This window comes from Benincasa hispida, chromosome 9, assembly GCF_027475165.1.
Source record: "Benincasa hispida cultivar pf3 chromosome 9, pf3_genome.v1.1, whole genome shotgun sequence".
Classification (NCBI taxonomy): Eukaryota; Viridiplantae; Streptophyta; class Magnoliopsida; order Cucurbitales; family Cucurbitaceae; genus Benincasa; species Benincasa hispida.
In genome coordinates this window covers 36,013,563-36,027,585 of record NC_143486.1, presented here as the reverse complement: position 1 = coordinate 36,027,585, position 14,023 = coordinate 36,013,563, and positions in this window count along the sequence as shown.

The window sequence follows — 14,023 nt, the reverse complement described above, 5'->3', positions numbered from 1 at the left end:
GTTATTCATTAGAGAAGCACTGGTATTTAAGGAAATAGAGATAACCCAGGGATAAAACAACAATTTGACACATACAGTGTTACGAACAACAATTTGACACATACAGTGTTACGAACACTCGTGAGGACTAACTTACTATTATTGTTCTGTATCCGTGGACAAAGAAATATATCTATTGTGAAAAGAATGCAGTTGTGGGTCTTTACTGGAATGTACCCACAGATAATGAATATTAATTAATGTGGTTAATGAGTTTAGCCAATTAATTAATGAATTTAGCCAATTAATCTCATATTATTCAAGTTTCTGATCCGTAGGTCCATTAAATCCCCTTCCTACCTCGTAAAAGGTATTGAGGTAATTTATGTCCTGAATGGAATTTAAAATGTTCAAATTCACTTAGGAAAATAGTATAAGGTATGGTGATACATTATAATATAAAGTTTATTTTTTAATTAAAATTTATAATATAAATTTAATTTTGGATATGATTCGAAATTAATTTATGAGAGAATTTAATATTTTAAGGAGTTCAAATATTAATTTATTATGAACCGGATTCACGTTAAAACTATGAGTTAAAATTTAATGCGTATTAGATATACATTAAAACTAAAGGTCACGAGAAAAATACATTTGAATATGATTCATATGTAGGTTAAATTAAATATGTGATATTTGATTTGGTAATTAATTAATTGGAGAATTAACTAATTAGTTAATTTATTTATTTATTTGATTTAATTAATTGAATTAAAACTATATGTTATATGAGTGATGTTCATTTAAATATGATTTAGAAATTATTAATTAAATTTGTTTTAATTAATTAATTAATTATTTGATTTGATTTGATTTGATTTGTTAAATTAAATAATAATAAAATTATAAATAATTCTCATACGTGGGAGTTATTAGAGACGTAGAGCACTGCCTAGTTCATCACTCTCTCTCCAATAGTCTCTCATGCCCGATATACCTGTAGAAGTGAAAAAAAAAATCACATAAAAGTTTATTGAAAAATAATCTCTATAGAATTCTCTCAGAAAAATCACACCATTTTTATGGTTTTGAATTCCAAATTTGAGATTAGTTCTCACAAACCAATAGCCTCAATTCCTCAAATAATAGGAAGGTTCCCAAGTGGTGGTATTCATTTTTTTGGTCGAGGGAATTTTAGTTCTCTGTTCTGGTATTTTGAATTCTAAACTAATTACGAGTCGATTCTTGGTTCTTCCGCCGCGTTAAGGCTTTTATCCCTACACATGTGACTTTCCTTTCTTGTCATATTGGAGTCTTTTTGGTTGTCAACTCTTGGCAATCCTATAGTTATAGGCTTCTAGGGTGTCACTGTCTAATTTCTTTTGGTTTGAGGCTATATTCTCAAACAATCTTTTTTTAGTCTGGCTTTTTGTGCGAAATAGACTACAGACGTGAGATTACATCTGCCATTGGTGTTCTAATGCCACATTGTCCGTGTTATTTGTCATTCAGGGATTAGGTCTCTAAGCCATTTGATATGAAACCCCAAGCGAATTGAATTTAGAAACCCTTTTGGTATGGGAACCTCCAATTCTCAATCAATGAAACCCTCCAAATAATATGACTTCAACCCCAAGATTTGGGTTAGACACAAATTGCTTCAGATCAAAGCTTTTGAGACAAATAACAAGTTTTTGGACTCAATATTTGAACACTCTACAAGATAGAATGATTGACCTCACTTGAATGTTACTGGCATGCAACTCAATACATGAATTGCAAAATTCAAGAAGCTCTTGGCCAAACTTGAAAGAGAAAACACTAAGGTCAAAATTCAATTCAATGTAAAACTGATCAAACAACATGATCGCAAGGCTTTAAATAGTCTCCCAATGAAAACTCTAATAATACATCTTATACCATAGTAAAATGAAACAAATAATCGCACTTAACATGTAACAAAAAGGATAAAATTAGAAAATATGAAAACTGCATCAAGATTATTAAACAAAATATAAATAATAGTTTGATCCTCTGGACGATTCTTATCACCATTTATTATTTGGTTGCCCCTTTAGTTGGGTTATTTAGGGAGTGGTCTTGTGGGGTGGCTTATCCCATAGGATCCTTCAATAGGGCACAAACTTGACAATATATGCTCTTTAGCGTAGACAATAACCTTCGTTGAAAGGCATGACAAGTGGCCTTATGTGCTGTTATGTATCATATTTGGTGGGAGTGTAACTTTTGTGTTCATGGTGCTACCTTATACAATTTACAAAGTGATTTATTAAGTCGTTTTGTCTAATGTGTTTCTTTGTTGTTCTACATTGCTTCCACATCTATTGCCATGATTCATGTAGACTCTACGCCTTGTAATTTATTTTACTTGAGTCGTGTTTTTGCTTAATCTTTTGACTGTGTTTAGTTGCTTTCTTTTATTCTCCTCTTATCGATCTTTTTGTGATTATAGTTAGATTATGCCTTAACCTCAGGTTGTGAGGTCCTTTTTTCTTCTTTACAATGTAATAACTTGCAAAAAAATATATATCATTTATAGTTGCTTTTGAAAATGCATAAAGTAAATTAAATGATTGTTATCCTTAATTTAATATACATACAGAGTATCATTTGGTATAAATTTCTCTTTAAATAAGACTTAGTCATTGAAAATTGACTATAACATAGAGATTTTTCATAAAAAATAAATAAAAAGATTCTCATGAATTATGTGCAAGGATTCTCCATCCCAAACTCCAAGAAATTAAATGATAAATTTTATATTTACAAATATTAAAATAGGATGGGGATAGGGATAGGGATAGAGATAAAAATTGAGAAAATCTTGCATTGTAGGCAAGCAACAATGCAATATCCTGTGCCCAACGAGGTTCATTTCGACCTCTCGAAGGCATGTGGCCCTACCTCACCGTGGCCAATTTGTTGCACTGCCACCCACCTATAACAAGAGCACGACCACATCTCACACCTGACGAGGTTCATGTTGAACACCCAAAGCATCCAACAACATGCCACTATCCACATTTTATTGCTATGTTGCCTACCATCATTGGGCCTTCGACCACATCCATACCCCAAGCTTGTGCGCATGTGCAATACATTGTGCTTAGGGGGTGGACGTGGCCACATAAAGGTGCCCCCCACGACGCTGAAATAGTGATAAAGGTCTGAAAAGGCTTTGGATCAATCTTACCATATAGAAAAGATTTCAAAGAAATATAATTACTTTGAATGTAAACCAACATGTTCTCCTTATGACCCTGGTGTTAAGTTGTTCAAGAACGTTGGTGACAGTGTTAATCAATCTGAGTATACGAGCATCATAAACAGTCTTAGAAACTCTGCTGACTGCACTAGGCCTGATCTAGTTTATGTTACAGGATTACTTTGTAGGTTTACAAGCAGACCTAGTATAGAGCATTGAATTGCTATAGGATTACATTATCAAAAATATATATATTAAACCAATAAACACTAGTTACTTGAAGAAAATCCAAAACCTATGATTACATTATCAAAAGTTTCCCGCTGTCTTGGAATAATTCAATGATGCTGACTAGAACTCCCTCTCGAATGATTCAAAGGCTACAAGTGACTATATCTTTAATATTACAGGCAAAGCTGTCTCTTGGAAGTCCAATAAACAAACTATTTTGCTCAATCTACAATGGAGTTAGAAATGATAGCACTAACAACTACTAATGAAAAAGTAGGCTTGCTTAGAAGTCTGTTATCATAGATTCCCTTATGAGAAGAGTCGGTACCAGCCATATTAATCCATTGTGATAGTACTACAACAATAAAAAAAGTTCAGAACCGTTACTACAACGAAAATAGACGACAAATACGTCATAAGCACAGTACCATTAAAGAGTTCCTCATTACTGGTGCAGTTAGAGTGAATCATATACGAACTAATAAAAACTTGGCAGATCTTTTGACGAAAGGATTGACAAAAAAGAAGGTTTTTAAAACCTCATAAAGGATGTGATTCATGCCTATAGAGAGATGAATCACTATGAGGAAAACCCAACCTGTAGACTAGAGATCTCAAGAAACAGGTTCAATGGGTAATAAATTATCACTAGCGATAAAGCGAATCACGCCAAAACGAACACAAAGTTCATTTCCTATGACCTAGAGTATGAGTATGATATCCTAAAGTGTAAGAAATGTTGAAATTAGTACTTAATGAGATCCATACTTGATGTCAAGTAGGGTACTTAGCTATAAGAGTACTCTTGATAGACTCACCTATGTAAATGTGGAAGGGGGGGTCACTTCCTATGGAGTTCTTGGCGTACTCTCTAAAGCATTCACTAAACTGGGATACACGTGCTAGGCCTTAAAGCATGGGATTTCAAACTACACCCTAATGATATTGTGGTGAGATGTTGTTAAAGATAGAGTTCAAAACCAAAAGTTACTATAGTATATTCTGAAGCATCTACATTACATAAAGGTTTAAGTCGTAAGACACATTTGCTTATACATAGTGTTGTATAGACTGATATTGCTCGATGAAAAATACTTTTCTTATGTTTTTAAATTTTCAAGTGGAGGATTATCGGTGAAAATTCAAGTTTTTAAAGAAAAAAGAAAAAAAAAACTCTGGTTGAGAATCCCACGTTGCTTATTTTTTAAAGAGGCATCTCCTTCTTATACTCCACTTTAGGCTATGGGTTTGAGAGTGAGGAGATAGACAAATGTGGGTACGGTGGACATCCCACGCATGCGCCATCACCGTCGAGCACAGTGGGTGTGTATTTTTTATTATTTATTTAATTGTTATTTTATTAGTTTAAAATAAATAAAAGAAAAGGTCTCAGTCTTCCACTCACGTTGATAATCCAGTCTTCTGTCTGCGTCTTACGCACACATTTTATGGCTCTACGCCTTCTCTCCCCATTAGTCTTGCATAGCAGTTGACCTTTGTGGCCTATAAAAGGCGTGAGTCCTTTCATTAGTCTTCATTTTCATTTTTTCAATCTTCACAGATTTTCTCTCTCAACCTCTTATTCCTTTCCATTTTCCGTTCCTGTTTTTCGAGTATTTCAATCTCGAAGGGTGTCGTTTTCTGATCGGATTTAGTGTAGCTCCAATCGAGATAGTTTGGTAAATTCAGAGTTGTTTTATCTTGGGGACGATGTGACACTTCTATAGAACTGCTTGCACACTTGGGCAGAGCCGTGAAAGTCTTAAAGAGAGAGAGATTTACGACATAGCCTGTAACAAGTTTCTGTTTTGCAGGTTCCATTTTTTCCCGACGACTATCGTTTATGACTATTTACTACTCACAAATCTTAACCGTCGGATGGTAGCTGGTTCCAACAGATTTCACACAACAAATTTCTATTAAAAAAATACATACATACATAAATAAAGAGAGGCATGTATTAAGTAGATAATGGATGTGACTAGTTTCACGTTGAATGTGTGTGAATCAGTGGTACCTTGTGAGAATTATTAATAATTCAAGGTACTTCTAATTTTGAAGTGCTCAAATGCACAATGGCTTATTGAATTCCATTCAATCAATCTATGCATTGGCTTTTAAGAAACAATTATTTAAGACCATTGCTACTCTACTAAAGCACAATCTTGATGTTTGATATCTTGACCTCAAAGTGCTTCTATAGCAGGTAGAATATAAGGGACAATGGTTTTTTGGGTTGTGAATATATCCACCACTAATAAGCTATTATAGTGGTAAGATAGTTTGGACAACCTTGAAGATAGATATGAGCAAAGCATAAGGTCATGTAGACTAGTTCTTTATTTGACACTTTCAATAGTGAGGTTGGGTTTCAAGAGAGAATGGTTAGTTAGATTATGCGATGTATCTTCTCAATGTCATTTTGAATTTGATTAATGGACAAATGACGACAAATAGTTTTCGGTCGTGGAAGAGTCTATGGTAAAATGATCTTTTGTCTCCTTACATCTTTATACTTTGCACGGAATAGATATTGAGACTTCTACAAAATGTTCAATCTAGGAGGATGGTAACTAGCTCGAAACAATCACGATATAACCCTCTCATACTCACTAAAATGATTGTCTTCTATTTTTTAAAGTGCACAATGGGCATGCTACTACCTTAAAGAAATTCCCTTTCTACTTTTTTCTATGCTCACTAGGAAAATGATTAATTATGACAAGTCAACTATATCCTTAGTGTGAATATTGCCCCTAACAATAAGTTTGAAATTCCTCATTTAGTTTTATAGGATAGAATTCATTTGGAGAATTCACAAGGACTGGATTTCCTGTGGGAAGGTTTTTCATTCTTTAATTCTTTAAAAAAAAAATTATATATTTTTTTACAAATTTTCAAACAAATAAATTTTTTAGAATTTTATATGCTTAAATAGATCATTTCTAGTACAATTTTTATTGAGGAAAAATATTATAATATTTTTTATAAAAATAAGGGAAAAACTTAGATGTAGTACAGACTGCACCTAATTAAAAAATGTCACATGGTAAGTTTTTTTTTAAAAGAAAAAAAAAATTATTTGTTTATGTGGGTAGAAAAATATGGAGTATATTAGGTTGCACCTAGATATTGATCTAAAGCAATAATATTTATGTACAAATATATAATTAAAATGGTCAATTTCCATCATTTCTAAAAATTAAAATTTAAATAATACACCAACATAGTTTTCAACTTAAATATTACAATCTGTATGATCTTAAATATAAGAAAATCTTAAATTTAAATATAAAAAAAAACATACATGGTCCTTGCTATATTAAAAGTAAGTAAGGATGTTAGGAATTGCTTCTTATTTATTTATTTACACAGATGTCATCAACTAATTATAAGTAGTATATTAATTTATTAATCCTTAATTATCAGCAATAAGTTAGTGTTAGTTAGTAAAGAGACTTTCCAAGTTAAAAGTTTATCCCCCGTCTCGTAACTTTTTTTAACAAAAATATATATATTAAACCAATAAACACTAGTTCCATTTCCAAATTTATTCATTTGTTATCCACTTTTTACCAATTTGGTTAAAAAATTGAGCCAAATTTTGAAAACTAAAAAAAATAATTTTTGAAAAGTTGTTTTTGTTTTTGGAATTTGGCTAAGAATTTAACCATTATATTTAAAGAAAGATGCAAACCATTTGTAATAAATGGGGAGGAAATAGACATGATTTTCAAAAATAAAAAACGAAAAACGAAATGGTTACCAAACAGGACCTTATTTTTCCTTCAATTATAATTCATAATAGAATAAAAATGCTAAATTAAAAAAAATTCTGAACTTTGTACTTTGTATAAAAAATACCCCTAGACTTTCAAAAGTTTCAAAATCATTCTTAAACTTTCAGAAAGAATTTTAAAAAACCCTTATTATTAGTTTTAGATGGAAACAATCAATGTATTATTTCAAAAATACCCTTAAACTTAAAAAATAAAAAATAAAAAATATCTTCACTACTAACATAAGAACAAGAATTGTTAATATCTCGTTACAAAAATACCTTTAAACTTTCAAAAGTTGCATTAATACCCTTACCTCAAAGAAAAATAGAGTAAAAAATGTTGTTACCGTTTATATTCGACCTCCCTTTTTCATTTCCTATGTCTCCCTTACTTCAATTTATGAACTTACACTTCTCTATTTTTTCCTTTCTCTTATTCTTTTTCGTGTTTACTATTTGACTTTTGTTTATATCATAATTTTTTTTTAAAAAAATCCCTCCCTAATTAAGGTAGATAGATTATAACAAAAAATTGAAAGAGAATGGGAAGCATCAAGGAGATCTTTAGGACTTAAATGTTTTGACTTTTGTTTATATCATAATTTTTTTTAAAAAAAAATCCCTCCCTAATTAAGGTAGAAGATTATAACAAAAAATTGAAAGAGAATGGGAGGCATCAAGGAGATCTTTAGGACTTAAATGTTTTTATAAGGTTATATGTTAATAGTTGATCAGTGTGTGTTAATGATAGTCAAGTACCTTATTTGTGTATTTGCTATTTATCATTTAAGTTTAAAGAGATGATTTTGATTTTGGAATTTTGTTAGATTTTATGGAAATTTATAGATGCTATAATTTGATTTTTTTTTTTTTTTTTTTTTTTTTTTTTTTTTTTTTAGGTTGCTATGAGAAAATGGGTCATTATACAAACTGTAGGAGCATTTTTAAACTTTTTTTTATTAAGAGTTTTGTTTTGTTTTTGTTTTTGTTTTTGTTTTTTTTTTTTTTTTTTTTTTTTATAAGTTTAAAGATTTTAAAAAATGGGTGTTGACAATTTGTGTTTATATAGTAACAATAAGTGTATATTTGAAGTTTCTTTAACTTTAAGATATTTTTGAAGCATTTGAAAGTTCAGAGATATTTTTTAAACAAAACATTAATGACTTCCATCTAGAATTAATGGTAATGGTATTTTTTTAACATTTTTTGAAAGTTTAAGAAGGCGTTTGGCGTGTAGATTGAAATCTTAAGCCTGAGAATGTTAATTCTGAGGATTAGGTTGAGAAACTTAGGTAGTTTGGGTTTAAGAAAACTATATTTGAAGTGCAACTTTTGGAAGTTTGAGTTTAAGAAGTTTGTGTTTGGAGTGTAGGGTTAGGAAGTCTGCGAATGAAATGTAGATTTAGAAATCTTGAGTTTGTGAAACATTTTATTATATTTAATCATTGGTTAGATTTTAGGTTAGTTTAAATTTGTCATCTTAATTATTTTAATATAGTTAAGTTTAAATTAAACTAAAAAAATTTAGAATAATATATATATATATTCTTAATTTTGAAATAGAGATACGACTAAAATTATAATTTTATTTAATTTATTCTTTTAATAATTTGATATTTTGATTTCACTAAGATTTGAAATAAAATTTCATAGACTTTTGTCACTTTGATTAATTTGAAAAGGATAATTTTTTTAACCATAATATGCTAACTTCAAACTGGAACAAAGTAGTATTTTAATATTAATTTCAATTATTGAAAAATTATAATTTTTTTATTAAATTAGATTTGAGGTATAAAAGAAATCATGAGTTTGAGTTTTTATATTTATTTGGCCGCTAAGTTATTTCTAACATTTTAATTATTTATCTTTATTATATTAAAAATAGGTAAAGTGGGAGAATTTTCCACTTTCCATTTTACCTTCACATTTAAAAGAAATGCCTATTTTACTCTCGTGCTCTCTATGTAGGGATAGTCAATGAATCACCCTTCCACGAATCTGGTACTAGTCATCCAAAGTGTTGACGACGAGTCCTTAGAGAATCTGAAAGAAAGTGAGGATTTTGATGGCAGCTTGAAGAACACTTGAAGAATATGGGATCAGTAATCTAGAGAGTCAACGCGACTCGGAGAATTTAAAAGGAAGTGAGGAATTCAGTGGTGTCATGAAGGTTTAGATTGAGGTAGTGTGACATACCCCCTCCTAGAATCATTTTCTATCCCAGAAGAATATGTGAAGACAACAGATACCAGCCCTCTTATGACATCTACAACCCATCTTAACTCTTATAACTTGTTCTTCATAGGCTTAAGCACTAATAAGCAATTATAAATATTCATTTCCTCAGGCATTACACAATCAGAGCAACTAAAACAAGTGCACAAGCTTATACATACATAACATAATATTTACACAAATACAAAATAGTAGGTCCCATCTCCAAATTACCCTTAGTCTCTAATATATACATGATGAATAACTTTCAAACAAGACAAAGTTAACAACCTAAGATTCTCTTTCTCTTTATTTAACTTCAAAACTTGCACTTCGAGTGGTTGACTAGCAGAACAACTATCCTTTGGGGAGTTGATCGCTACCTAGGGGAAAGAGAAAACATTGACAAAAGTGAGCTACTAGCTCAGTGAGTGACTTACTTTCAAAACATTCTTATTAAGCATTAAATAGAACATCAACTTCATAAATAACATGCATCTCTAAAATTCAAGGTTTAGAAAAAGTGAAATCATAAGTATGTAAAACATGCAAAGCATTTCAAACCCTGAAAACTCAAACACCAACATTTTCCTTGAAAATCATCATCATCCAGTCTTAGTTGAGATAGAACCCCTTTTTGTTCGATCCCTTAACGTCGAATCCTTAGTTGATCTAGAGTAATCTCAATACAATCAGTGTCGATAGTATAATACCTATGTGCACATGGTAATGCCCTAGATACTGTTATACCTTAGGTATCAGGGGAACTAGATACCTTCATACCTTCAGTGTCAAGTTTCCTTATTATATCATCATGACACCTCATTTGGATAAGAAACTCAAATTTTGAAACATCAAGCATTCCAGTAAAAATAAATCATAAACATATTCATTATGAGAAAATAACATAACTCAATGAATACTAGCTAACTCATGTTTGCAATCATCAAAACTCAAGTATGCTTCATAAATCTCAATGTTTTGGAAAAGATTGGACTATGTGCCCACACATCAATCTTCAAATTAAAGCATGCGTTGGAGTAATACTTAAAGAAATCATGCTCCATAATGGAAACTCATCGCAAGACTAATAGCTTGTTTGTGGAACATTATTAAGAAAGCATCCTTAAAACTTATGAGTTCAATCATGAATCATGCTTTGAGAACTCTTAAATAAAGCATTCATCAGACTTATGCATTGAAACCACTTAAGAGAAAACATTCATAAACTTTGTCACTCACTATCTTAAACTACTTTCTCAAAGGATGATAGGCATCTCCTATTTGCGTTTTCCTTGTGACATCAGTAAAGACCTTTGGTTAATTCCACTGGCTCCCTTTTGAGCTTAAATCTCAACGTATCACCGCACTTAGTCAAGATTTTACCTTGCGTTCAGCTGGTAAGTGCTAACGCACTCACAATGCTCACTCAGGCGCTAAGACATGGCCAACATGCTATGCATCGAGTGCTTGCCTATGCTTCCTTTAGCGTGCCTCAGTCGATGGTATCTTCCTCCTCACAACATTGTGCTCACCTCACACGCACACCACGACCAGCGCTTGCGTTTATCCACGCATGTCCTCACACGCTTGCTTATGCACAACCTCAACCGTTAGTTACTCACTTGTCCCTCGAATGCAATTATCTGCTCATTCATCCATCAAATTTCTAGATTTGACTTCTAGCCTTAATAACTTAAATTCCAAGAATTATTTCATAAATTTCCATCTAAGAACTTGCTCCTAAACATCTTAACTCTCTTACCTAAATTTGAGCCTCTGATTCCTCTTAACAAGCTCAGAATTCTTCAATCTTCTTAATCTGCCCGAGCAACCCAAGAGCTTGTAACACTTAGGAAAATCTTCAATTTCCAACTTAAATTCATAGGACCTCATTAGCAGACTAAGCTTGCCCTCAACACTGATCAACCTTCTATTTGACAGCAACTTCCTTCCTTTAGCACGAGCAAGAATGCCAAATCAAGTTTTTCTTCTTAACTTTCTTTTATACTAGTGTATGTATGATCAGATGGCTTATTAGGATGGCATCTAGGCCACTAAGTTTTGCTTAAGGCCATAAACACGCCACCTGGCCCACTAAACCCAATAATTAAGCTAAACATTTATACCTCACACCAACCATAGGCTGGTACTCATCGCATAGATCTCTCTTTCTTGGTCATCACTCCACCAGCCATCGTCTACTGCCCTTTTGGCCTAAGCATTTGCATTGAGACTTGTCACTCACCAATGCCTTAAATAATCTCTATGACACACTTCAGCACCCCTACAGCTGGCGCCTATGCCTTTAGGTCATCTTCATCAATCTAGCCTCCATGTCCCTCAGTCAATGCATACTTTGCGCCTTGCGGCCCGCCTAGCCCTTTCCTTAACGCATCTCATGCACTTATCTAGGCAAGTTTGGTTGCACACACGCCACTCCTTCATAACCTCTGGTGAAGCCAACATATCCTCATTAGCCATTCTCTCAGTAGGTTCTACTAACCTCTTCATGGTCCTCAATGCAAGTCTCGCACTTAGTCATTTTTTCCTCTTTGAAACCTTGAACGCATGGCATGGCAAGACCATCTTCAAGCTCTTTTATTTCTTCTAAGTATCACGTTTACTCACTTCACTCGAGAGCTTCAATTTCCATACTTAAAAAATTTCTCTCACTCTATTAGTCCTAGTTCATGCCTAACTTCTTTTTTGCTTTCCTTTCTCAAAATCTCTCTAAGTATGAATGTTTACTTCTACTACCTGAGAGCAACCTTTTCCAGACTCAAGATAATTTTCCTTTCCAAACCATTTAAACTTTTAAATCTACTAATATCTCACATGTAATAAAATTAGTTATACGAACATCTCATTAACTTAAACATGCTTACATAGTAAAATAGGATCTAGGGTTTACACAGTGAGCTCACTTGACGTACTTTCGAAAATATCATTAAAGAAGAAGAATGAAAGGAAGCAGGATAGCATCACCCAACCGGCTCTCGTTGGCAAAACTGAAGACCCGTCAGTTGTGTCCATTTTTCTCTCCCACGATTTGCGATTTCACCTTCTTTAACTATGTTCACGATGAAGCCCTAGGAGGTGAGGTGCACAATGAATTTACTTACAAAAAAGTCATTGAAAGTGGTTTGTTTTCAAAAGTGCCATTAAAAATTGCAGCTTCACCTTCTCTTCTTTAAATATGTTCCCAATGAAGCCTTAAGAGGTGAGATGCACAATGAATTTATTTACAAATATACCATTGAAAGTGGTTTATTTTCAAAAGTGCCATTAAAAATATAACATTAGTTTATTTTGAAAAATACGCATCCAAACTCTTTATTCTTTGATTTAAACCCATGTTTACCTCCTAACATTGAAAAATAAATAAATTTATGTTGCATCAATACAAACATGGAGAAAACAAAAAAGATCCAACCAAGAACTTCAAAAGCAGAAAATCCAGAATCTCAAAGATCCGTTTTGATTAATCAAATTGGAGATCGAGGAGTATTTTTTCGGAAATCTTATTTTTGAAATTGTACAACATCAGTTTCTTTTCAAATTTTATTTTCTAATCATTTAATTTAGAGATGCCCTTCTTCACTCTTTTCATTTACAAATGATTTTTTTTTTTGACATATTACCTTTGTTAAATCACATACTTTCACAAGAGGCACCTTACTAAACCTTTTTGTTTACAAATTATACCTTTTCATTTTTTTTATTTAATTACACAACTTGATTCTCAAATTACAACTCTTTGTACAAATCCTACACACCCTTTCACATATTATAAAAACCAATTTGTTGTTTTTTCTTTTGTCTCTATTTTATTCCGAAAATGACGATGAAGATGATCTATGTTATTAGAGAAATCAAAGCATTTCAAAGAGAATGGAGATTAAAGGTCTTTGTTCTTCAGAAAAGAAATGTCGTATGTTGTCAAAATGGAGATTTGAAAATTCACAAATTTATTTTTTGCGATGAAGAGGTATGTTTTTTTTTTCTTCTAAATCTTTCATCATTTTTTTTTTTTAAAAAAATAGATTATAGAATTTGGATTATGTTGAGAAACATGACTTATTTTTGCATGATGTTAGGTAAAAATTGTGTTTTCATGGTTTATTATATTTTCCGTCTATTAGTAATCTATTAGCACGAGTTTGGATAGATCCTCCATCTTTCTTTCATTTTCTCTATTTTATGTGTAGAGTCTTTTTTTTTTTGATAAATCTTCTTCTCATCCTATGAAATCTTCTATTTTCATTTTTCCCTCTAAATTTAGAAACTTTAGAGGATTTTTTGTTCACATTTAAAGAATCTAGAGGAGTTTACGTGTAGAACCATTAGTTTATCACATGTTAAGACTTCTCTCACCTAGCCATAATCTATTTTTTCTTTTTCATTTTTCCTTTCTCCAGAGTTCAAAAATCTAGGTTGTAATGTTCAACGATGTCATAGAGAATATTGAAAATGATATTAAAAAAAAATAAAATCTACATAGTTGAAAATGGAAATGTTAAAATGGTGAACAGTAAATATGCTAATGTAAATGATAAATTTGAATTACTCTTTCTTCGTCTACG